Raw genomic sequence first — 27,741 nt, 5'->3', positions numbered from 1 at the left:
TCAGAATCATGGGAGGAGCTTTTTCAAATTGTTTCTGCCTCAATTTCTTCCCTGTTCACAAAGATTCTAATGCCCCTTTACCATTCCTCATTCCCCATTGCCAAATGAGAACCCAATGCACCACCACATCTGAGGTTTCTACTCTCTCAGTACCTTCTGTTGGTGAAATGGCCCAGAAAGAGACAGGAGGCTAATCAAGTGAGGAAGTTCTTTTTTATGTAAAAATTTTTTGAGTAATAGGAATGTCTACCTTGTAGAGTCAGGCAGCGTAAGACATATCTGTTCAAAAATGAAAAGGAACTTGGTTGAAGAAAATTAATAGTTAGAGTTATCTCGCAATGCTGCATATGTTGGCTTCCCTCTGCTACTGTTATTTTGTTTGGAAGGGGTCCAATTTTCCCCTTGCATAAAAGGAGACAAGAGCTGTTTGAAGCCATTAACAGCACCAATAGGAGGGACATTTGAATTAATAACCAGGAGACTAGTCAGCCAGGAGCAATTTTCAGCATAATCTTTTCCTTTGACTTTTGTTGTAAGACTGATATTTTGCTACATTATACTTGGTCCAACATGCCACAGCAGAGCCAACTAATTTATCTTCCCAACTCTCTTTATTTTTTAAATTGGCCTAAGTAAAATAGTTTAATTTATTTGCATGGAGATCCTCCCTGTGGATTATGTGAGGCATGTGAATTGTTATACCTGAGCATAAAGAATTCCTTGGAATTTGGCAAGAAATAATATGTATAAGGGTGTACAAAGATGCTCTTGAAATAACGCTAAGTGAGCAGAGTAATAAAAACCATGGATAATACATGAGCTTCCTTTTGTTTCTGTGAAACTAAATCTATACAGAAGTCCATTTTTTCTTCATCTATTTTACTCTTCCCTACTTGCTAATGTACAACCTCACCTCTTATAAAGTCTTCTTGCATTGTATTTCTGGAGGTGCCCAGAGGACTTTCACATCTGCTAAGGAGCAAGTCCCTGAAGATGCAATGTGGTCCCCGATGCTGGTTTCCTCTTCTCCAGCTCTGGCCTCCTCACCCTGAGCAGCACTGCACACAGGTGCACCAGCTACTGTGCACCCTGCCGACGATGCAATGAGCTACCAAGGTGCCAAATCCAGGTCTCTTTCTGTGCATGAGTGGGGAGGCAGTCAATCCTGCCTTTCTCCTGTTTGTAAAACCTTCAATGGCTTCCTAAGACCCATGTTTTAACAATAAACCCCTCATCCATCCTCTAGGCGGCCTCACCTCAGTGGCTGGCAGCTACTATTTCCTAGAACTCACCTCTCCTGGAATACCCCAGGGTGCCCCACACCTAAGCATCACCTTTGACAGCCAGTCCCCTCCCACTGTGGGCGCTGGCCATCTGCCGAGCTTCGTGGGCTCAGGGATCAGCAATGATGCCTGTTCCCAGCAGGCTTCTGCTGGTCTTTCTGCCCCAAGTACCACCCCACCCAACCCCAAATCAATTTGTTTGAAAAACTTCCACCTTTTCTTCAAAACTGGACTCTAAGATTTGTTTCTCCATGAAGTTTTCTGCCTGCTCCCCAGCCCCACAGTGTGTGCACCCCACACTCAGTGTTCCCATAGTACTTGGTTCCTTTTTCCTCTTCCTCTCCATGGTACTTAGCCTACCTTCTACTGGCACCTACTTATGTTTGCTTGGCTCCCACCTTCACTAATTCATGAGCTTTTCCTGGGGAGGGATCTTCTCGCCATGGGTAGGGACCTGTCTCCCATCACTTTGGAGTTCCCAACACCCAGCACGGTGCCTGGCCAAGTCTATGTGCCCAGTGAAATAACAAAAATGTAACTAAGAACCAGGAAAGTCCACATGGAATCACTGGCATTTCCAAGACCCCCTAGCATCTTTAAAAGTCTATGTTTCTTTTGCTCTAGAGGACATCTGGCTCCTCTTCTTCTCTGCCTTTCTGTACCCCTTTTCTCCCTTTTCTTTACGTGGGAGGGGAGTCACAGGGTGGACTTGCTTCCTGGCTTGAGCTTCTCTGGGGTTCCAAATAGGGGTACATCTCCACAAGGCACAGCAAACCTACTATATTCAAACTTCCTGCAATTAAGACTCACCCTACATGTTCTGGCCCAGTGGCTCAGTGCTGAACAAGGACATTGGCCAGACAAATGCCCATCGCCCTGGGCCCTGGCCCCCCCAGATGGCACAAGATCGTGGCTCCCCGGCTTCTCCAAGGATGACCATGTCCAACACGATACTTTACAGTTGCCACACCAACTGTGTCCGATCAAAGTGATTCTCACTGTGAATCACTGTGAAACCTGAAGAACAAAGTCTGCACACCCTGGAGGCTATCTGAGGCTGCTAGGGGCATATTCTCTTTTTCTTTTAAAACACAGACTTGCCTCTGCTACCTTCTGTAGGCCATGTGAGCACAGCCGGATGTCCTATTCAAAGGAAGCTTCTTGACTTACTCATGCAGACTGTCACATCTTAGATGACACAGCCATCTCCAATGTTCATATTCAAAACCACCCCACTTGACAGATCTAGGGCTGAGGGAATGTCTAATCTTAGCAGTAAAACTCACATTTATCATATTCCAATGACCAGTTTAGAAGAGAAGACAGCAGCAGTGGAAATATCTCTGGGACCTCTACAAGGGATTAACTCAACTGACTGTGGAATGTCAGTGCCTCACCAACTGATATCCAGCCATGAATGTATTCTCCATCTGAAACTCAAGTGACTCTTAGAAAGGGATCACTGCAGATACCACACACGCAGAGCATTTGTGCTTCCAGTGAGGCTGGCGTGTCTGGCTGTTATCAACACAATTGTCATATGATCTCTTGATAGACAAGCCCAAGCTAACACTGGGCCTAGCCTCTTGGTCACCGTGACTATAAAGCTGGCCTGGAGTTGCCATGACCGGAACTTACTGAGATTATGTGGTGAGGTCACCCGAGTCAGGAACAGAGCCAGGAAGCAGAGGCTAAGCCATTTGATGGGCAGACCTCTACTCCAGCCACAACATCACTGTCAAAACGATGTCATGGACAAGTCTGGAATTCATGGTGATCAAAGGCACTCTAAGCACTGTGGCTGAGGCTTTGCCATAATCCCAGGCTTTCCATGAGAAAAGCATATGTAAATGTTTTGACATGGTGTTGGGATATTTCACTTCAGTTTACTGAGCTTAGGTACTGGCAAGAAAAACCCAATTGTATTTTATACAAGCTACTTCTACACACTTTATTTTGTTCTCTTGTTATTTTTCAATAGTGTTAACAAGGGGTGAATTATCTCCTGAACTTGGCACTTGGTTACTTCCCCAAGGCTCAGAACTGTGAAGTGTGAGTTCTCACTCAACAAATACTTCTTGAGCACCCATAATGTGCCAGGCACTGATCCCGTCCTAGAGACACAACACTGAACACAGCAGGGGGATATTCTGTCCTTGCAGGGACAATAGCCTAGTAGACAGTGTGTCCAACAGGTAAACTTGACCTATTAGTCAAGCTTTTCTGCACAGGGCCAAGGCCAGTCTATTCAAATTCTCAGTCACAGGACTAGCAGCATACCCCAAAATGAAAAAAGGACACCTGTGACCAGAGCAGACGGCAGAGCTACGGACAGCCCTGGGATTGAAAGTAGGAGAAAGCAGCGGGAGTTTCAGTTTCAGAATACCCAGGCTGCCCCTGCTGAAGGTAGTGCCAAACTGCCCTGTTGTGCTATTTTGGTTATTATAATTAATTCTAAAAACTACATCTTATAGAAGATTCCCTAGGAACTGGGCACTCGGCTCAGGGCCTTACCTATGTAATCTGGTCATGGCAGGGCTCCTCTTTACCTGTTTGGCAGGGGTCTTCCTGCTTCCTCAAGAGGAGGGGAAGGGGAATCTGAGCCTTCAGTCTGAATGTCCCTCTGCCAGAGAAGTCATCTAGCTGGCCACCTCCTGCGGTGGTGGCAGGTTCCTCCAGCCCATGAAACAAGGGGGACTTGTCTGCATCCACAGAACGCAGAAAACTGCACAGTTAGTCCCTCTCTGCCACAAACCCTCCACCATTCAACAGACAGATGCCTTCGGGAGAGCTTCCGAAACTCCAGTGTAAATAAGGTCAGGCGGATCAGAATGTTCTGTAAAGTGTTATAAAACTGTAGAATAATAGCATCATCATCATCACCATCATTATAAAAGGATAGTGATAACATCTTAGGCTTGCCTCCTAGAGAGATCCAAGAACAATTACTTTATTTTTCTACTCTTTCTATTATATTTTTATTCTGTCTTTATGGTAGTACAATTTGCATATCATGAACAGGTTTTAAGTGTAATGTCTGTTGAATTTTGTTTATTATTTTTGAACTGACATAAAGTCAAATATATTTTAAAGTCCAATAAAATCAAATGGTTGTATTTTAACTAATATAAATATGTAGAGCTACAAATTTAATTATGACACACATTATGGATTAAATGGTCATGCCCCTCCCCCAAATGCATATGGGGAAGCCCTAACCCCAAATGTGACAATATTTGGAGATAAGGCCTTTATGGAGTTAATTAAGGTTAAATTAAGTCATAAGGGTGGGACCCTAATCCAATAGTGATAATGCCCTTATATAAAGAGGAAGAGACACCAAGAGCTCTCTCACTCATAAGCACAAAGAAAGAGGTCAACAAAAGAGGTTATGTAAGGACACAGAAAGAAGGTTTCCACCTACACAACACAAGAAGAGGCCTCAGAATGAAATCTACCATGCCAGCACCTTGATCTTGAGCTTCCCAGCCCCTAGAACTGGGAGGAATAAATGGCTATTGTTTAAGATACCCAGTCTATGGTATTTTGTTACGGCCGCCTGAGCAGACTAAAACAACAGATTTTGGGCTCAGTTTAATAGTTACACTTGATAATATATGTAGGCAAACCACTTCTCCACTTTTTTTTGTTTTGTTTTCTAATAGTGGCTTTTTGTCTATACTCTTTTAATCAATAGGGTGTTGACCCTGTGTACTGTAAATGATTTTTAATGTTTTTAAAGTGGCATTATAAATTGTTACATTTGTTTCTTTCTATCAGACACTATCCAATAAATGTTTGAAAAGGTTGAATATTTGCAAAGATATTTTAGCTTAAATATGGACTTCTTTAAAGTCTGCTTGCAAATTGATTCCGTTTGCCAGCCACCATTTCAATAGTGTGGGTAGAAATATGACGAAAATGAGATTAAATCAAAAGCAAGGCCGAACTCACTGCAAATTTTCAAAACTGCATAAAAGACTCCCAAGCAAATATAACCAGAAATTAATTCCATATTATGCTATCTGGAATGATTTACAGATGAAATTGTGATTTCTATTATAGCTCAAGCCAAAGCATTAGAGTCTGATTGAATGTATACCTAGCCAATGAATCAGACTTGAGGATGGCTTCTCTGAAAACATACGAATGGAAAGTAGAAAGAATTAGGGAAGAAGTGAACTGGACCTGAAGCTCACTCTTAGTCTTCCAGTCCGTACCTCCTCTCTCTGCTGCCCAGGAAGGCTGCTCCTGGGGGCCCCCGAGGTCATCCTTGGTTACTGAGTTCCCCACTCCCTTGGTTACTGAGTTCCCCACTCCCTTCTGCAGGCTCTGGCCCTTTCCTCCCTCATTCTCCCCATCAAACCTTACCTGCCTGGGGCCACTGGGCTCTGTCTTCCCATTAGGAAACTGATCTCTGCAGGATATGGATGTCACTGCTCGGGATGGCCTCCTTCCTGCCTGTCCCACATATGTGTATTGAAACAATGCGCTTGTAAAGAACATGCTTAAACCAAGGGATCATTTTGATGATGCCTATTCCAGTCTTTGGTCTCTAGCTGTATTGGTTTCATGGACCCAACATTCATCTTTACCAAGTTTGATTAAATTTTTTTCCACAGGAATATAATATCACAATACTCCCTTAAGGTTTGAGATCACTCAGATAATCACCCTGGGTTACAGTAATACTAATGCCAATAGAAAGTAATCTTTAAGTATAAACTAAAACCTATTTGCACTTTGAAATCTAAATAAACCTATTCTTTTCCTGTGTATTGTTAGTAGGTGTATTGTTAGTAGTAACACCTACTAATAGAGTTCCTAAAGTTGCCTTTGAGTAGAACAGGGAATAAATTTCTCCCAATGAAAGAACATTGAAGACTTAATCACTGTCCCACAATTCCCCAAAAGAGGCATTTCCCCTAAAGTTGAGCTTCCAAAAATGGGAATGGCCCAGAATGTATGATTTAAAAGAATTTCGATGTGAGACACACATTTTTCTGGAGGAACCTGTAGCTCTTCCTTGTTGGCAACCCCAAAGGCTGTGAATCCCAAGATAGCCTCTGGTTCGGGACTGTTTTGCTGTGGAGAAGAGAATGTGACATAAGGATGGCCGCCCGTCTCCTCTCTATGGGACAGTTAGACTCACCCCCAAAGAAAGGCATCAAATCCCCGTGGTGCCCAGCCCCTGGTCATACCACACAAGGACAGCAGGCTTCACAGGTCTCATCCCCTCTGGGAAATGACAACAGTGCTATCCCAGAAGGTGCTTCTCATGCTCACTTTGGAAGCCCGGCCCTTTCATCACCTTGCCATAAAGTGAAATTCCCAGAAATGAGGATCTGTATCTGAAATTCCATTAGAATCTCCACATAGGTTTGAATTCTAAAATGAGAGAAGAAAATCAGCTATGTCTGCTCTCGGTCTCAGCATCTGAATAGCTGCCTGCTGACTCATTCTGTAAATACAGGGGTTCATTCCCTTCTCTCTGAAATCTGCTCATATGCACCCAAAATTATTATTATCTATGTTCAATCACGGAAGTAGTACAAGCTGAAAGGCTGCCAGCACGGCCTCTGCCTTTCTCGATTTAAATAAATAGATCTGGCTTCGGGCAGGCTCTTCAACTGAGACACTCTCCAGATGTAAATGTTATTTTATTAAGATATAGGGTGACATAAAAATATTTGTAAAATCAATATATCTTGTTCAGCTTTAAAATCTGTGACAGGTCTTCAAGTAATTTCACTTTCACAGATCAAGTAGACTAGTCAGAAGTCTTGATGAATGTTGAAGGAGACATCATGGTAATTTACACTAGATTCACATTATATCTAGTTCCTATGTGCAAAGAAATGGAAATAAGTTTGTACAAATCCTCCCCTACCTCCATAACCTAAAACACAGGAGACACCTTTAACTAGATAATGTATTATTTCCAACAGGATGAGGACCAGCAGTACTTTCACCCTATTGACTTACCTTCAGCTTTTTGCTTGGCTGAAGGGACTTCCTCATTAGAGTAGATGGCTATTCTTTGAAATGATCCTCTTCTTAACACAGTTCATTTTAAATATCCTACTTTTCTTAAGAGTTTTCAATGCAACCCATCATCAAAGGGAAGGAGTTGATGAAAAGAAATGAAATTGAAACATGCACATGGGGAGAACTGATTGAAAGTTCTTCATTTAAGGGATGGGCTCCTTTTCTCTTATTATACTGTGAAATCTGAAAACATCTCTTGAAATTCTGGTCACTGTCTTCTGGACATCCCAAGGCGCACCATCTCCACAGTTCCTCCCTCCTAGACTATCCCGTTCAGTGTGGCAAATGGAAAAAGGCTGAGACTCTTCTGGTGAGCAACTAAAAAGCACATCAAAGAAAGCAGATACAGCCCATGATCAAAAAAGCACATAACTTCAGTTGGAACATGACTGACAGAAAGATCAATTAGACAATGCACACCAATCAAAGGTAAGTACCAACAGGTGCTATCGTACTAGAAAACAAACGCAAAGGCTGAGACTTTCCGGTGTTTGGGAAACAGCCTCAATAAAAGGGATCTCAGGAATGGATTTGTCCCTCTATCCTTCCTTCCACCCCTTCAACTGAGCCTCCACTACATGCTGGGCACTGTGCCAAAGGCCGGCAACTCAGAAATGAAGAAGCTTGGTTACTGCCCTCAAGTACCTTATAGTCCAAGGTGGTGGTGGACGTGGGTGGGGAGGGGAGTTGTTGAGGGAAGACAAAGAAACATGCAGTGAAGTGTACCAGAAGACGGGGTGTAGGCTGCTGACAGAGCACGAAGGAGGAAGGAGACAAGTAATCTGGGAGTTCAGGAAAGGATGTATCCCAGATAGAGGTGATGTCCAGGCAGAGCCTGGAAAGATGAATAATAATAAGAGCAAGCAGTACAAGAAGATACGGGCCAGGAGTGGCGGCTCACACCTATAATCCCAGCACTTTGGGAGGCGGAGGTGGGAGGTCACTTGAGGTAAGGAGTCAGGGGTGCTGGCGGAACACTTGAGGTCAGGAATTCGAGACCAGCCTGGCCAACATGGTGAAACTCCATCTCTACTAAAAATACAAAAACTAGCCAGGCATGGTGGTGCATGCCTGTAATCCTAGCTACTCAGGAGGCTGGGGCAGGAGAATCGTTTGAACCAGGGAGGCAGAGGTTGTAGTGAGCCAAGATCGTGCCATTGCATTACATTGCAAAGGGGATTGCAGGGAGTCTTCATCTCAAAAAAAAAAAAAAAAAAGATACAGCAGACACTGCTGCCATCTATACGCACTTTCAGATACATTACCTTGTTTCATTCTCTCAAGACCCTGTGTGTAGATGTCAGTACTATCTCCATTTCATGATGCACAGAGAGATCAAGTAACTCGCCCCAGTCAAGCAGCTACCATGTGCCTGAGCTGGAGTTTAAAGCCAGGCATTCAGTGACAGCATTCATCCTCATAACCACGATGCTAAGAGTTTGCCAGACAGGTGGGAAGCAACATTTTTGGAAGAGGGTCAGGGCCATAGGTTTTGTGAAGTGACAGAGCATGACATTCAGCATCAGTAGAACTTAAAGACCCAAGTTTTGGCAAGTAGAGGAAATCTGAACCTTAGCTGTAGCTTCTAGAGGCAGGCTAAGAGCACCCTGGGCACATGTAGTGGTGACCAGGGGGACTCGCGGCCATCAAATCAGCATGGTGTGCTGTTTATTTCTCCCAAAGACTCAGGAGGGGAGCGCTTTGATGCTTTTTTCTCATATCAGATAACTTTAAAATGCAGTTTTATGATATAGAATATGATATAAAATTACCATGACATTTTTCCTTATTTCTTATTCCACTTGATATATGATTTAAATTGGTTGTTTAATGTATTTATTTATACTAAATAAAACAACTCATGGTTATATAAATTATTTCTCTTCCTGAAATTCCTTCATTCTTGCTTGCCCAAGATAATACCTCTGTCCATGCTTATACAACTAGATATTGATGCATGTGGGCAAAATTAGGGTGTTTTGCTGTTTGTTTATACAGATATGGAAGCAATGCACTCTTTATTCCATGGTTTGCTTTGCGCACTTAATAATACCTCATGGACAACCCTCTAGCGTCATCTGCGTCATCTCATTGAGAATCACACAGTGGTCCATACCGTCACTTTTGTACCATTCCCCTACAGATGGATGGTTTCCGGATTCTGCCTCTTCAAGCAAAGCTGAAACAAATACTTCTATCTATACATTTCTCCCTCCTCTGCATTTAGGCTTTAAAAATTATACAGTAGTTACTGGACTTTTTTTTTTTTTTTTTTTTGACAGAGTCTTGCTCTGTCTCCCAAGCTGGAGTACAGTGCGCATGATCTCTGCTCACTGCAAGCTCTGCCTTCCAGGTTCGAGCGATTCTCCTGCCTCAGCCTCCCGAGTAGCTGGGACTACAGGCACCCGACACCACACACGGCTAATTTATATATTTTTAATAGAGACGGGGTTTCACCATGTTGGTCAGGATGGTCTCGATATCTTGACCTCATGATCCGCCCACCTTCACCTCCCAAAATGCTGGGATTACAGGCATGAGCCACCACGCCTGGCCGGTTATTGGACTTTTTACCAAAGGCCCACTTCTACCTTCAAGGGAAATGACTCCCTAGAATTTGCTCCTAAAAGCAAATGGTCTGTTCAGGCCTAAAATTTCAAATTGTGTTCAATAGTCTACTTTTTACAGGACACTGTTTCCCTAGAAGACGGCATGAAACAATTTCCAGAAAACGTAAACTCCAGTCTTCATGGTTAATTTCCTCCACCTACCTAATTTGCACCATTGAAACAAAGCTTTTCTAAAACCACTAATCAGAAGGTCTTATGTTGTTTTCTGTTCGACCATAGCCTTGTAAAATAACAGTTGAAATGTCAAAGAAATCCCGAGTTCACTGCAGGTGTTCCTGGACTGGGCTGTTAAGTCATGACAGTCAACATGAGAGGTCCAAGGGAGGCAGGAACCCAGGGCTCAGGCGGAGGGGCCAGGCCAGATTCGGAAGAGCTGAGCGCTCTTTGTTGTATGAGCCTGGATCTCGCTCTGTTGCCAGATTGGAGTGCAGTGGCACAATCACAGCTCACTGCAGCCTCCGACTCAGACTCGAGCTCAAGCTATCCTCCCAGCTCAGCACCCTGAGTGGCTGGGACTACAGATGCACCACCACACCCGGTTAAGGTGCTCTTTTGATTTCCCCTCTCCAGTATTTAAGCTGTTTTCATCTGGAATTGATTCTATTTGTCAAGGAAGACTAAAACCAAATAGAAAGTGCCTGAGTTCTGCTTTCTCCAAGCCTCTTGCAGCAGCTCTCCCTGTTCAGCAGTCAGGGCCCACTCTCAGTTCCTTATCCCCAACCTTTTGTCACTGCTCTGCCCTCACCACCCACCTGCCTCCCTTGCAGTTTCAACAACTCCCTCTTCCCGACAACCCCCACCCCTCTCCCCCAAGGCTATCCACCCCCAACCTCTATTGCCCCCTCATAAGTGTGAGCTCCCTGAGGACAGGAACGTCATCCATGTGGCTCCCACCACATCCCTGGTGCCCTGCACTGGGTCTGCTTCACAGAAACACACACGTAAGGACACAGATGGCCTCAGGCAGGTCACGTCACGCACACCTCCTGCCGCGGGCCAGACACTGTTCCAAGAGTTTCACACGTCATTTTGTTTAATTCTTAAAACCACCCTCTAGGGTAGACACCAATCATGTCCTTTCTGTAAGTATGGAAGCTGAGATAAGGCCCCATGATTGCAACCATGGGGGTCCTCTCATCAGTCAAACACACTCCTTTGATCTGACTTATAATGACTATAAGTGGCTTCTCCAGGCTCTTCAGCCGCTCCCACAACCTGCAGCGCATTTTGGGTTTTGGCCTCTCTGATGCAGGTCTTCTAATGCCTTCTGTGCTCGTTACTGGCTTCTATCTTGATTGCATCCTTTTTGCAGCAGTTTCATAACTGCCCCTGTGGAGTTAGAGCTCATTAGAGAGCTGCCGGTGCAGCCACTCTGTTGGAGGGGATGAGTGGAGGTGTCTGTTATTTTCAGTAAGCTCGAGCTGTAAAGACACCGTCTGAGTCCCAGGGACTCAGTGCATCCGGTCATCTGGAGGCTGCCTCTTCCAAAACCCTGGGCCATGGAACCGGTAGTGTCCATCTTTCCCCTGAATTTTCAGAAATGAGCATCTTAATCCTTTGGGATACAGGGAGGGCCTGTCAAGGGGTTGGGGGCAAGGGGAGGGAGAGCATTAGGACAAATACCTAATGCATGTGGGGCTTAAAAACTAGATGACGGGTTGATGGGTGCAGCAAACCACCGTGGCACATGTATACCTACGTAACAAACCTGCACATTCTGCACACGCATACCAGAACTTAAAATAAAATAAAATAAAATAAAATAAAATAAAATAAAATAAAATAAAGGAACATTCTNAAATAAAATAAAATAAAATAAAATAAAATAAAATAAAATAAAATAAAGGAACATTCTAAGGCCAGGCACGGTGGAACATACCTGTAATCCCAGCACTCTGGGAGGCCGAGGCGGGTGGGTCACCTGAGGTCAGGAGTTCAAGACCAATCTAACCAACATGGCAAAACCCTGTCTCTACTAAAAACACAAAAACTAGCTGGGCGTGGTGGCAGGTGCCTGTAATCCCAACTACTCAGGAGGCTGAGGCGGGAAAATTGCTCGAACCTGGGAAGCAGAGGTTGCAGTGAGCTGAGATCGTGCCACTGTACTCCTGCTTGGGCGACGGAGCGAGACTCTGTCAAAAAAAGAGAGAATATGAGAGAGAGAGAAGAAAGACAGAAAGAGGGAAGGCAGGAAGGCAGGAAGGCAGGAAGGAAGGAAGGAAGGGAGGGAGGGAAGGAAGGAAGAGAGAGAGAAAGAGAGAAAGGAAGGAAGGAAGGAAGGAACAAAGAGAGAGAGAGAGAGAGAGAAAGAAAGAAAGAAAGAAAGAAAGAAAGAAAGAGAGAGAGAAAAGAAAGCATTCTACACATTTAGAGTTCAGTGAAAATTGTTCATATCTGAATCTCCCCACCAGTCAGCACACTCTTTCTCCCAAGGTGGTCATAAGTAGCACTGTATGCACTTGGTCATTTACATGTATTGACGGGAGCAGTTTCCCTAGTTCTTCCTGTGCCCTCTGGAAAATGACATTGTCAGCAAGCGAAGTCAGGAATTTTCTGGAGGTCTGCTGTAAAGGGAGTGATGGCCCGTGAGGCTCACCTTGACCAACCCCCTAGTGCTGCTATCCCTGCCCTGGGCCTGTTTTGTGAGCTGTATCTGAGGCACCTGCCATTTTCTCTGTCTTACCACAGGAGCAGTCATGTCCCCACCCCTGGCCACAATCACTGCTATTCATCTCCTGCCACAGTTTTGCCTCTTAAAGGATGTGTGACTACCCTCTCCCATGCCTCACCATCCCCCATACACATACACACAGAGGCCAAATTACACAGCAGAGGAGTGAGGGCAGACACGGCCATGCTTGCAAGATTCCTTCCTATATTTTCTTTTTCTCTTTGCTCACCTAGTTTCAAACTTTACTGTGCTACGGTCTCTCTTCCCTTCCCCCTGCAACTCTGCACACAGACACACACACACACACACAAACACACACACATGCACCCACACACACTAGAAGCAATTCTTGGCCACACTTTCCCAGAGCTTAGAGCAGTGCACAGGGCATGGGTGTAGCCCCAGGGAGACAGAACTCTGCTCACAACAGTTCAACTTCACTTCCTACAATACGCCCCTCTTCAGCATTGGGCCCTCAAAAACATCCCACCAGGACCTACAAATCTAGGACCTGCCCTTAGGGACATCGCTAACCAAAGGTGCACTCTCTTTGTCTCTCTCTCTGTCTGTCTCCCTCTCTCTGTCTCTCTCTCTGTCTCTCTCTCTGTCTCTTTCTCTCTGTCTCTGTCTCTGTCTCTGTCTCTCTGTCTCTCTGTATGTTTCTGTCTGCATGTGTGTCTCTCCATCTGTGTGTGTGTGTTTGTCTGTCTGTCTCTTTCTCTCTCTGTCTCTGTCTCTCACGGCCCCGTCACTCTCAGGCTCACACTTTCCTGTGCAGATGCGTCTCCTGCCCTCGTTTCTTCCCTCATTCTTCCCTCAGTCAGTGACTGCCTACTCTGCTGCAGGCCCTCACTCCATCACTGGTCTTACAAACCTGTTCAAGAGATGGAAGACAACAACAACTAATAATAATAATAAAATCCTAAGTCCTGTACCTGAAATACAAACTGTTAGCTATTTGAAAACAGAGCAGGAAGCGATCATTTCCACTTGGCCTGTGAGGGAAGGCTGTGGTGAAGTACTGACATGTGAGTTGGGTCTTGAAGGATGTGTAGGAGTTTCCCAGCAAAGGACAGGAAGGGCATTCCAGGGAGAGGAGGCTACATAAGTAAAACTCAATGAGAAGGGTGTGACATGAAAATAATAAGGGCCTGTGTGACTACAGTATGGGAGGTAGGGGCAGGGGGTGGCTTTTGTTTACCAGGGTAAAGTCTAAACTTTAGTGTGTAGACAGTGAGAATTCACCAAATTTTTTTTTTTTTTTTTTGAGAAGGAGTCTAGCTCTTGTCACCCAGGCTATAATGCAATGACTCGATCTCCGCTCACTGCAAACTCTCTCTTCCAGGTTCAAACAATACCTGGGATTGCAGGCATGCACCACTACACCTGGCTAATTTTTGTATTTTTAGTAGAAACAGGGTTTCACCATGTTGCCCAGGCTGATCTCAAACTCCTGACCTCAGGCGATCTACCCACCTCAGCCTCCCAAAGTGCTGAAACTGGAGGCGTGAGCCACCATGCCCAGCCAACCAAACTTGCTTGAATTAGGGAAATGGCATTATTACATCTGGGTTTCAGAAAACAGATAACTCAATACTGTATATAAAACAGATTCCAAAGGGGAAATTTAGGGGGCAGATGGCAGCACACCAGCTACTTTTTACCAGGTATGTTGAATTGATTAGGCTATCCTTTCCTTTGTTTTGCTTCAAATCTTCGTTATTCTTGGGAACTCATATAACTACCCTGCACTATGAAAATCGCTTCACTTGTTTCATATATTCACCTGTTCAGTATGTAGACATAGAGGCCTCTGACACCATTGGTTTTAGTTCTGCCTCTCGTCATTGTTTTCTCCAGAAACCTCGCTTACTCATACTTATTTCCAAACGATACTTGCTGTCCCCATAGTAGCCAGCTTTCATCGGCTCTTCAAGGATTTATACTCCCTCTTTCTCCATTTTCATTTTAAATCCCACTCAATGCACAGCTCTGTCACTGTGAGTCAGTTGTTTGCCAAGTCAACTCTTTCCTTTTGCCGGGTGCCTCCAGGAGATGTGGTACCGAAATCAACTGTAGAGATGACTGTAAATGTGGACACCTCAGACTCCAGGTCAGGCCATCACCTGAGATCTGTTGAGCTAACACTTCACTAGCACTGGTCAGTTCTCACCACATGACAAGATTCACATTTCTTCTTGGTTTGGTGCCAGCCTCCATCCTATCCTTCCTTTTCATAAGTCTCTGGAGGAAGCTGGACTCCAGGGGCGAGCATTAGAGGAGGTGGAAAGATGGTCATCACCCCATATGACCTGGCTTGTGACTCCCACTGGGACAAACTTAAGAAGAAATAAATTGTAGCTCTAGCGTTTCAAGCTAGAGAAGAGATTTGCTTTTTCAATAAAACAATGATAGAATTTTGGACCCAATCATGTTTTCCTTCTTGTTTCCTTGAAAATTACTTCCTGCATAATTCTATGGCAGCCCGCGGACCCATGGCAGTTCCACACACAAGTCCTGTCAATTTCGGAAGTCTTTCCTTTCTGCCAGCAGCTTCAGTGCTGGGATTAGCACATCACTCATCAAATAAGATGGGAGAATGGTCTCCCCACAGGAACCTCTGCTCTTGAATTCCTAAACTCATCTCATTTATAAAGAGTTAAGCACTCGTGGCATAACTTGTGACCGATCCAAAAAGACTTTAGCTGTACTTTGTTAAAACATGTACTGTATTTAAAATCAGTCTCTAGAAAAATCATTGTACTACCTTACTAATTCTAATTTTTTTTTTATGGGAATTGCACTAATTCTTAAACCAGCAAGCAAGGAATGAATTAATGTACAAGAACTATTGAATGGAACATGATTTTCTTTTCTTGTTTTGTTTTCCTTTTTTTAAACAAAAAATATAAGGAATAATTTATCCTTAAGGATATTTCCTTGAGATTATGTCTATTCAATTTCTTAGAGACTTCCAGGATACGCAGATACTTGAGCTACAGACCTGAAAAGAAACAAGCAATGAAATTTTTTAAAAATTATTTAATAATTATACTTTAAGTTCTAGGGTACATGTGCATAACGTGCAGGTTTGTTACATATGTATACTGGTGCCATGTTGGTGTGCTGCACCCATCAACTCGTCAGCACCCATCAACTCGTCATTTACATCAGGTATAACTCCCAATGCAATCCCTCCCCCCTCCCCCCTCCCCATGCTAGGCCCCGGTGTGTGATGTTCCCCTTCCCGAGTCCAAGTGATCTCATTGCTCAGTTCCCACCTATGAGTGAGAACATGCGGTGTTTGGTTTTCTGTTCTTGCGATAGTTTGCTGAGAATGATGGTTTCCAGCTGCATCCATGTCCCTACAAAGGACACAAACTCATCCTTTTTTATGGCTGCATAGTATTCCATGGTGTATATGTGCCACATTTTCTTAATCCAGTCTGTCACTGATAGACATTTCGGTTGATTCCAAGTCTTTGCTATTGTGAATAGTGCTGCAATAAACATACGTGTGCATACATACGTCTTTATAGCAGCATGATTTATAGTCCTTTGGGTATATACCCAGTAATGGGATGGCTGGGTCATATGGTACTTCTAGTTCTAGATCCTTGAGGAATTGCCATACTGTTTTCCATAATGGTTGAACTAGTTTCCAATCCCACCAACAGTGTAAAAGTGTTCCTATTTCTCCACATCCTCTCCAGCACCTGTTGTTTCCTGACTTTTTAATGATTGCCATTCTAACTGGTGTGAGATGGTATCTCATTGTGGTTTTGATTTGCATTTCTCTGATGGCCAGTGATGATGAACAGTTTTTCATGTGTCTGTTGGCTGTATGAATGTCCTCTTTTGAGAAATGTCTGTTCATATCCTTTGCCCACTTTTTGATGGGGTTGTTTGGTTTTTTCTTGTAGATTTGTTTGAGTTCTTTGTAGGTTCTGGATATTAGACCTTTGTCTGATGATTGGATTGCAAAAATTTTCCCCCATTCTGTAGGTTGCCTGTTCACTCTGATGGTAGTTTCTTTTGCTGTGCAGAAGCTCTTTAGTTTAATGAGATCCCATTTGTCAATTTTGGCTTTTGTTGCCGTACAAGCAATGAAATTTAAAAGGGCAGACCGGACACGGTGGCTCATGCCTATAATCCCAGCACTTTGGGAGGCCGAGGCGGGTGTATTACCTGAGGTCGGGAGTTTGAGACCAGCCTGACCAACATGGAGAAACCCCATCTCTACTAAAAATACAAAATTAGCCAGGCATGGTGGCACATGCCTGAAATCCCAGCTACTTGGGAGGCTGAGAGCAGGAGAATCTCTTGAACCCAGGAGTTTGCTGTGAGCTGAGATCGCGCCATTGCACTCCAACCTGAGCAACAAGAGTGAAACTCTGTCTCAAAAAAATAAAAAAGAGGGCAGAGTTCTGTGTGCATCTTCTAAGGCTGAGCATGGAAGTCCTCAAAAGGGGACATTGTGGTTGGTGGACTATGGTAGATTGAGTTATTAGCATTAATACTTACCCATTTCTACACCAATCCTGTCTTTATTTAAAACTTTGGTATTTTGCTCATCCCAAATGTTTTTGCATTAACTTTGGTTTTTAAAAATATTTCATATTAATTATTTACCTTGATTAAATATCTTGATGCCCCTTAAACTTTTCATTGAAGACAAGTATTTGTTCATCTCACCCTGGTCTTCGTACTGCTCACACCCTTTGCCATGTGATTTTGGAGTTCCTCCACTCACCAGACAGAATATATTTCTCCTCCTTTTGACTTTGAGGTTAGTCATGTGACTGGTGTTGGCCAATAAAACGAGAAGGGATGATGTGTCACTTCCACTTGCCCTATTTCTTTTCCACTCTTACCATGAAAAGAACTTGCCTTTGGTCCCACGAGAAGCTATATGGAGCAGAGAAGGAGATTTACAGGGAACAAAGGCAGCCCAGCTAAGCTCTATCAGGTACACCCAGCCTAGACCAGCCAAGACACGGAGACCTGAGCTAAATCAATACTTACCATTGGGATTTTTTTCACTTTTTCACAGGAATGGATTACACATACCAACATATCAACAACAATTATTTCACCCTGGCTGGTTCGTGTGAGTTAATCCTGGTAATCCTGTTCCCTTTCCCCTTGTCAGTACTTGGCTGAGGAAGGAAGATGTCTAGGCCCACTGGGTCCAATGAAACGTAAAAGAGATTTGCTGGAGTCTTCAGGGAAAATTATTTCTTTCTTTTATGTGATATGCCAAGATATGCTCTCTTATTCTCTTTCTTTCTTCTTTGTGAATAAGAAAGAATGTAGTTTTGACCAGGTGCGGTACCTCAGCCTGTAATACTGGCATTTTGGGAGACCGAGACGGGCAGATCACTTGAAGTCAGGAGTTTGAGATCAGCCTGGCCAATACGGTGAAACCCCATCTCTACTAGAAACCACACAACCATCAAAAATTAGCAGGGCGTGGTGACACAAGCCTGTAATCCCAGCTACTCGGGAAGCTGACGTAGGAGAATCACTTGAACCCGGGAGGCAGAGGTGGCAGTGAGCCGAGATTGCACCACTGCACTCCAGCCTGGGTGACAGAGCAAGACACTCTCAAAAAAAAAAGAAGAAAAGAAAAAAGAAAAAAGAAAGCCCTGCGCGGTGGCTCATGCTTCTAATCCCAGCATTTTGGGAGGCCGAGGGGGCGGATCACAAAGTCAAGAGATAGAGCCCATCCTAGCCAACATGATGAAACCCCCTCTCTGCTAAAAATACAAAAACTTAGCTGGGTGTGGTGGCATGAGCCTGTAATCCTAGCTACTTGGAAAGCTGAGGCAGGAGAATCACCTGAACCCAGAAGGCGGAGGTTGCAGTGAGCCGAGATTGCACCACTGCACTCCAGCCTGGGCTACAGAGCAAGACTCCGTCAAAAACAAAAAAAGAAAAGAAAGAAGAGAAAAGAAAAGAAAAGAAAAGAAAAGAAAAGAAAGAAAGAAAGAAAGAAAGAGAAAGAAAGAAAGAAAGAAAGAAAGAAAGAAAGAAAGAAAGAAAGAAAGAAAGAAAGAAAGAGAGAGAAAGAAGGAAGGAAGGAAGGAAGGAAGGAAGGAAGGAAGGAAGGAAGGAAGGAAGGAAGGAAAGAAAGAAAGAAAGAAAGAAAGAAAGAAAGAAAGAAAGAAAGAAAGAAAGAAAGAAAGAAAGAAAGAAAGAAAGAACAAAGCATGCAGTTCTGATGGCCAAATACACCCACACAAAGACCTCCAGGGGAATAAGCCTGAGAACAAAGTCATCTATAGAGGAGTACAGAGCTGTGGCAATTACAGGAGAGTAAGGCAGAAGGCTTGGTAGAACCATATGAAGCCTGACCAGCCTCTGAGTTTTCACGCATGTGATTTGGTGCATGTCTTTATGGTTTAAGCCAGTTTGAGTTGGGCTTCTGTTTCTTGCCACTGAAAGCCCTCTAGCTGATTTGGGTCATATGACTGTTTCTGAACTCACTTCAGGACCCTCTCTCCACATTATTCCAAGTTAATAGGCAACTACTGTGTGATCTGAAAGAGCATTCAGACATAAGGCTCATGGTCGTGATTGTCAGTTCCACAGTCCTTCCCTCACAGGGAGCCTCACATGGCTTTCTGCCTGCATTCCAGATAGTGTCTCTTCCTCCCTCAATGAGACCATAATTATACATATCACTTCTCACTTTTCCCCATGATATCTCTACTTTAAAATGGGCAAGAAAGGGACTAGTGAAATCAATTGAGGTATTTTCATATGATGGAATGTCATAAATCCATTGAAAATAATTTATGTATTAATTCAGCAAATATTTCCTTAGCACTTACTCTGTTCCAGGGACTGTACTATAGAAGAATGCCTGATAATATGGAAAATGTTAGATATAGACTATACAAAATTCTAGCTATAAAATGTAATTACCGTATCTAATTTAGATGATATTTAGATGAGACTTTGGACTTTAGATCTTAAAGTTGTTGCTAGAATAAGTTAAGACTTTTGAGGCTGTCAAGATGGAATAAATGTATTTTGCATGGAAGAAGGACATGAATTTTGGGGGACCTGGGGCAAAACGCTATGGACTAATTGTTGATATCCCTTAAAATCCATGTTGACGCCCTAACCCCCAGTGTAATGGTATTTGGAGGTGGAGCCTTTGGAAGGTAATTATGTTTAGATGAGGTCATGAGTGCAGGGCCCTGTGATGGACTGGTGCCCTTAGAAGAGGGAGAGACACTAGAGCTCACTCTCCATCAGGAAAAGACATAGCAAGAAGTCTGCAAGCCAGGAAGAGGCCCTCACCAGGAAATGAATCTGCTTGCACCTTAATCTTGAACCTCCCAGCCTCTAGAACTGTGAGAAATAAATGTCTGTTGATTAAGGAAACAAACAAAACACAACATAATTACAATACAATCAAATCTGTGAAAAAGGAGTGTGTGTATGTGTGTGTGTGCGCGCGCCTGTGTGTGTATACCTACAAAGAAAATAAGACTAAAAAGCTATTCTAAAAATATTAATAAGAGTTATCTCCGAATTTTGGCAGAATGTGCAATTTGGTGCTTCTTTGTATTTTTCCAGATTTATCATATTTCCTATAATAACATGTTACTTCTGTAAATAGGAAAAATACCCAACAAAATAAATTATGCTAGTGTCTTTGATAAATCTAATAAATCTTGAAGTGTTTGTATTTTAGATTGATTAGATAGTATAATTATGTAATTTCTTTCTTCTTTCAATGGGCCTTGATGTTTAACATATATTTACACAAAATTGCTATGTATATGAGATAGAAAGGAATTATTTTTAAGTAATCAAGAACTCATATTTACATTTAGAATTGCCTCTCTTTTCATGCCAGATGTAAAATTTGGAAAGAGAAAGAAAAACCAGGCAGTCATTGCAGACCATGTATATAACTGAGTCCTCCTCAAAAACCTCTCAGTATACTTTCAAGAGGGCAGGAAAAAGGAGAAAAAGAGAGCGTGTCATGAGACCCAGTTCTCTGGGGGCTCAAGAATGAGTTAAACTAACTCCTTCCACTCTGCTAGCAGGGAAGAGCTGACTGTACCTTCAAACCTCTGATCAACCAGTATGTGAAAACCCACATACATACTGAGACACTTCCAGAAAAGAGCTGGTTACTATTAAAAAGAAGGAAAGTTAATTTTAAAAAAAGGAAGTGCAAAGGAAGAGGAAACATTTTACAATTTTCATTGCAAAATGACAATACAATAATTCATCTTAAAATATTATACAATAACTTCATCTCAAAACAATAACACAGTAATTCTGTTGAACTACTAGAGGGCATTGGAGTAAAAGAAATATATTAGAATTATATGGATGGAATGTATACTTGCATATAGAATTTAATATTTATAAACTGTATACATTCAGAATTATAAACTATATTAATTTTGCTTACTCTTTCACATACATCATTGCATTAGATTCTCACAACCTTCTTGTGTGGTACTTAACACAAATGTTCTCCCCTTTCTTTATATGAAGAAAAGACCCATGGAAGCAGGGTAGTATTCAGGCCCAAGCCTTATGTGGTCAGGGGATAACTCAAATATATTATTCATGCTGATGAGATACAGAAATATCTCATTTGCCTTCTTTTTAATATGTTTATTGAACTAGAAAAATGGATTACGCTGGATAAAATTTTCCACACATGGAAAAGCACCCAGTGCAGTTCCTGCATTTGGTGGATGTTCCCAAAATATAAGATGACTGACATGTACTTGATCTTAATAAGGAACAGACTTCTTTAGAAAATTACAGCCTTTATATTAGAGTTTTCATTACTCTTTACTTTGCTCAAAACTCGCCTACATGCTGCTGAAGGATTGCATCCCAGGGGATAAAAAACTTGGTCTCAAATATCAGAGGACTTGAGGTCAAAACCTCCTAAAGGTAGCAATTTATCTCTTTCTTTATAATCAAGTCAGTATAAATTAATTTGGACCATAGTTTTAAAGAAAACCAACCCGATCCCGAACATTTCACGTGTAAAATGAAAAAGAGTAAAGCTAGAAACCACACAACCATCTAAAATTTTTCCTGCTAAGAAAATTGCCACAGTCAGAGTGGTTGGTTTGCTGCTGAAAAACAAGCTGGGTTGGGTTTAGTGAAGGTTGACTCTTCCTTTCAACAGACATTGTCTCTGGCTGTGAAGTTCACATCTTACAACACCCAGTAAGCATGTCCATGGAAAGTAAAAAGTTCAATAAATCATTCAGCTGTTTTCAAATACTCAGAATACATGGACTCAGGAAGACCCACTGTCTTGGCAGTTGTGTGAATTTTTCACATTTCCACCCGATAAAGCTCTTGGGAAAAAGTTTCCTCTTCTCTGGGAACCTGGGAACGTGGTATTCTGCACCTACCTGTGTGTGGAATAGGCATAAACTTTGTCTGCCAGATGGGAAAAAGCCTTCTAGAAACTAGGATCCGTGCTTCTTTAAAATGACTCTGCTTTTTCTCCACTGAGATCCTCCGTGTATAGACTGAATGCAGCTGAAGGAGGCTGGCCCGCCAGGCTTTCAGGGAGCTTTCAGGCTGAGCCAGTCAGGGTGGACCATGAACCTCTGGCCTCAGAATCTTGTCAATGATGCCAATAATTAGAATTATGTCAATAATGTCAGTAATGCTAATAATAATAATGCTTGTCAATAATACAGATCCTTGGGGCTCATCTCAGACCTTCCCAATCAGAATCTCTGGGGGCATAGCCTTGGAATCTGCATTTTAACAAGCTCCCCTGTTAACTCCCCTGAAGCTTGGGCAGCACTGATCTCATAGCTCCTGGGGGAGCTAGATAAGCACAAGCGAGGACAAGTGAATGCAACTCTAAAAAAGAGCTCTGGCTCCATCAAAGTGGATGGAGCGATGACGGATACACAGACTGGTCAGGAAAAAATGCTAGACAGAGAGAAGTTCAAACAGTGGGGAGTGGCGAAGAAGCAAGCTTTTGCCCACATGAGAGAAAGTGTAGCTCCCCATCCAGTCCACGCTATTATAGCAACTAGGGAGGTCAAGATAGCGGAGGAAGACCTGCAGCAGCTGTGTTTGTGGCTAGGCCCACAGGTCATGATGCAGGCTGGGATTTGCCCCTTCTACAGCTAGAGAGTCTGGGGATCCCACAGGAGCAGTAAGGCCACACAGCAGTGTTGTGCGCATGAACCGAAGGCAGTGAGTCTCTACTCTTATTGGTGTGCCCGTTAGTGTTTAACAATAGGCTCTCCAGGGACAAATGACTTACAGCATTTGCCACTTTCTATGGTGTAAATACTTCCACCACGGCTAATTTCAAGCCATTCAGTGATGTCACTGTACATGAACTTAGGAAAATATAGACACACAATGGCTCTCACATGCCAGAGTGAGCCCCCTCCAGTGCATGGCTGCCTACACACACCACATTCCTCACATAAATACACTTTTACTTTTGTATTATTTTGTCATTCTCACACTCCTGTACCTAAGGGAAGAAGACTGTTCCTCCTGTCCAATAACTGAACATACAACTATTCTTTGCTAATCATGCATTTGCTCAGAAGCATCCATTTTTATACAAAAGATAATTTTTCCCTGAGTTAAGTAAAAAGTTTTGCATTGAGAAAATGTTAATCACTGTTAACCTATCTCTTTTCAGTCTGATAAAGAAATTACCATATGCCTATATCGTATATGAGCAGATTAATCTCACTCCCTTCCCAAAAGACATTCACATCCTAATCACCAGAACATGTGAATACGTCATGTGACATGGCAAAGGGAAATTAAGTTGAAGTAGAGGTAAGCTACTGATCAGCTGACTTTAAAGTAGGGAGATTATTCTGGATAAGTCTGGACCAGTTTTAGCACAAAGGTTCAGCAGGGTTGGTGTCAGAGTGATGGGATGCGAATAAGACTCTACAACCCACTGCTGGCTTTGAAAATGGAGGAAAGGGCCGCAAACCAAAGAATGCGGGCCACCTCTAGAAGCTAGAAAGGGCAAGAAAACACACTCTCCCAGGGCCTCCAGAAAGGACCACAACGCTGTCAGCCCCTTGATTTTAGCTCAGTGAGAGCCACTGTAGACTTCTGACTTCCAGAACTGTGGCATAATAAACTTATGTTGTTCTAAGACACTAAGTTTGTGGTCATTTTCGACAGTAACAATAGGAAACTAATGTAGGATGTTTTTCAGGGAAGTGGCAAAAGAAAGCAAGAAAAATATATAACTAGAAAGCCATAAATGGCCCTAGAAATGCTGACCACATCTGTTCACAGTGCAGACATAGAAAGGCTGCCCATAGCACACTCCCTCTACATACACACACACACACACACACACACACAAGCTGGGTGAGGGCTCTGCAAAGCCTAGGGAAGCAGTTTGAGTCTCTCTGAGAAACATACAGATGTTAGGGGGTTTATACCTGTCACTTTCTCTCAACTCTTCTCTCAGAATATTCCATCTCCATATCACCTAATTTGAATACATTGAAACAAGATCCTTACTGTGAAATTAATACCTGTACCATTGGTCAGAACTGGCATTTAGCATTGCCCAACCTGGACAAAGGCAGGATATTCAGGAATCTCCAGAAGAATCAGACAGCCTGTCTTACAGATGCTTATTCATAAAAGGGTGGGGAGATCCTGGAGGTGTAAAATGTGTAATTTGCCACCTTTAAAACTTCTCCATGGTGCTGGAGGCCCGTCAGTCAAACTTCCACATTTCACAGATGAGGAATAAGAGACATGATACAAGTGGCCCAAAGCCACCCTTCCGCTCATTGGCATCAGAGCCGGGCCTCAACCTGGCCCCTCCCCTTGGTTCCTCCACTGTAGCCCGTAATGGGGAATCTGTGAAAGAAGAAGAGGTAAGACTTCATTCTATAGTCAAGAGTCAAATAGATACTGACCGTTTAAAAAAATACATGTGAATAATATAGGATTATAAGGATTATACAAGAGAGGAAGGATTCCCATCCCCCTTTCCCCTGACTTTTGCCTCATTATCTGCTCTCTTTCTCAATCATCCCCAAGAGGAAGTACCAAGATGGCTTTCAAATGTGAGCATTGGCCAGGCCACATTTGTTCTGGGAAGGGATCGTTGGATTTTAAAATGTCACACATGACCACTGTCCATTATCTTTCATTTCCATGTAAAGGGAGAGGTAAACCGGCTCAGGCGCCACCTCATCAGGACAGCCCCTGGCATCACTCTCCTTTGCCTGACCATTCCAGTCATGTGCCAGGTAGCTGGCCAGGTGACCATAACATTCAAGAAGTGGGTTTGGAACAGGAGGAGAGAGGTTGAGCTGGAAGCCTGACCCACCACATGCTCCAGCGCAGCCTTCTCAGGGTTCTGCTTTGGAGTGGGGAGTGTGGTACAAGGCCTTACCGGGCGTTTACTCAGCTAAAACTAAAGCGAAGCTGGCTTCTGTTTGCTATCACTCCTTATACGTATTGCTCCCTTCATGTCTCCAAAGGAGAGCTGTTGCAGAAGCCCATCTTTAGGAAGACCATGGAGGAAAACAGGATAAACTGTTGCTACACACATTCATGGACAAATCATCCTACAAACATCGCGTGGACTGAAAGAAGTCACTAAAGAGCACAGTAGGTATGTTTCCACGTCTGTGAAAGTCAAGAACAGGCAAAAGGAAATCTATGGGACAGGGGCTGGAGGGTGGCATGGTATTGATTGAAAAGCGCTGAGAAGGGAGCCTGCTGGGTGCTGAAAGTGTGCTCTGTCTCAATCTGAGTGGCAGTGACACGGGTGTGTATGCATGAAAGACACGGACTGACCTGTAGTTGAGTTATGAACTTTATGTATGCTATTCGGCCTTTAAAACAAAACCTTCGTTTCCCACATGAAATGTACAATGTCCAAATCATTCTGTAAATGACAATGCATTTTTATTTTTAGGGCCTGAAATACTTAAAATTAAAAATTTTGAAACTATATTTCCTCTGGATTAAACATGCATTTAAGTCATGTTTAATTACAGTTCTGAATTTGAATTTTCTTTCTAATTAGAAAGATCAATGGAGAGGTCCTTTTTCATCCACTTTCTCCAAATGCGCCTTTCGGAGTTCAAGGAAAGGCAAGTCAAGAAATATACATTTCAAAAGAATTAACACATTTTGATTCTTCCACATTTCTATCTATAGAAGTTTAAGATTTTTTGTTAGCATTTGAAATTTTTCAGAGTTCTCTTAGCTGCTACAGAAATTTGATGTCCGACATCTCTTCTATATAAAGGAAAATGAAGAGGCATGTAAAAGCAGTTTCAGAAAGTTGACTGTGGTACACAAAAAATTTTTTTAATTATCAGGTTGAAGAGTTTAAAGGAGATGCTATAAAATATGCATTTACTGGTATTGGAACAGATGAAAGCACAGTATTTTCATCTTTAAAGACGAAAAGAACTATTTCAAAAAGCATGTGTTTTTCATAGCGTACTTCACTTTATACCAATGATTCTAAGGTTTCTATTAAACAGAAAAACAAATTACAAGTCTGGCAACCACAAAGATGAAAGGGGGCAAAGTCTCCATAAGTGAAAGAGATCTTAACCAATAGTAAAGTGATGACAAAATCCCACGGTGTACTGACAGCATTGTTAAAGCTCCAAATTATATTTAATGATAGCTAACCGATGTCTAAGACTACAAGAACCCATGGATGTCTGACTGTTGATGAAAAAAGGAAAAAGAGAAACGAGGGATCATGTCTCCTCTAGAGAACAACCAAGTTAAGCTGATCCAGCCGAGACACAGTAGTTTCCAGGGTAAAATAACTTCTAATCAACTACGTGAATCAAGCTTGGCCCTGTCTTCCATATGCAACCCAGGCTAATTTATTCCCTTGGGGAATAAATTTAGCACCCAACAGTAGCTCTGAATCCAAATTCTAGAGATCCCAGTTCAGGTCAGGACTCTTGTCTCTAACGTGAGTGGGACTTTAATTGTCAGAGGTCATTTAAATGTGATCTTGAGTAGCAGCTGAAGCTCAGCAAAATCCCTACTTCTTGAAGAAATGACATGTTTACCAGGGATTTGTGAGTTAAGGGAAATAGATGTAGTGGAAATGTGTGGAAGTTTAGGGTGCCTGAACTTTTAGCAGAGAAGTTTTACATAGTATTAGCAAAGAAGATGATGAGGCTCTCAATGATAGCCACACTCCTATACCAAGCATCAAAGTCAGTAATTTCAAGATCTGCTTTTCTACATACAAATCTCAAATGCTGCCGGGCGCGATGGCTTACGCCTGTAATCCCAGCACTATGGGAGGCCCTGGCGGGAGGATCACTTGAGATCAGAAGTTTCAGACCAGCCTGGGTAACATGGTGAAACCCCTCACCACTAAAAATACAAAAATTAGCAGGGTGTAGTGGTGGGCATCTGTAATCCCAGCTACTCGGGAGGCTGAGGCAGGAGAATCACTTGAACTCGGGAGGCGGAGGTTGCAGTGAGACAAGATCGTGCCGCTGCACTCCAGTCTGGGCAATAGAACGAGACTCAGTCTCAAAAAAAAAAAAAACTCAGATGCTAGAGTTGTCACCTGGCAAAATAAATTTGGAGCTAATAGCAAGGACCTTGAGAGAAATTTTTTCCTTGGCTGAATGCAAATCCTTGCCATTTAGTGAAAACAGCAGGACATCAAGAAGCAGCAAATCCACATCACATCCATCATCTTCAGCTCCCACCGTGAGCCTGTCCCATATGTAAAAATTAAATCCAAGAGAAACTTAATACTTAGGAGTTGATATTCTCTTAACTCCTTTTTTTTTTTTCCTTTTCCTTTTTCTTCCTTATTTTTTTATTTTCGTGGTCTCACTCTGTCACCCAGACTGGACTGCTGTGGCACGATGGTAACTTACTGTGACCTCAACTCCTGGGCTCAAGCAATCCTCCCACCTCAGCCCCCCAAATAGCTGAGACTATAGGCACACACCGTTGTGCCCAGCTAATTTTTTTATATTTTTTATAGAGATGGGTTCTCACTCTGTTACCCAGGCCAGTCTTGAACTCCTGGCCTCAAGCGATCCTCCTGCCTTGGCCTTTCAAAGTTCTGGGATTACAGGCA

At 42.9% G+C, this 27,741-nt stretch overlaps 1 long non-coding RNA gene across 1 annotated transcript; it reads right to left on the bottom strand.

The window, feature by feature from the left end:
* Positions 1–6,925: 6,925 nt before the first annotated feature.
* On the bottom strand, positions 6,926–22,209 carry LOC112623713. The gene is made up of 3 exons (XR_003119191.1): positions 22,043–22,209; positions 7,269–7,649; positions 6,926–7,127 (listed from the first exon to the last, which is right to left on the bottom strand). It is a non-coding gene; the product is annotated as an uncharacterized LOC112623713 (long non-coding RNA).
* Positions 22,210–27,741: the final 5,532 nt, after the last annotated feature.

Source organism: Theropithecus gelada, chromosome 4 (assembly GCF_003255815.1).
Source record: "Theropithecus gelada isolate Dixy chromosome 4, Tgel_1.0, whole genome shotgun sequence".
Classification (NCBI taxonomy): domain Eukaryota; kingdom Metazoa; phylum Chordata; class Mammalia; order Primates; family Cercopithecidae; genus Theropithecus; species Theropithecus gelada.
Note: the sequence above shows the minus strand (reverse complement) of the source record. Positions and strands in the feature narration are given on the sequence as shown.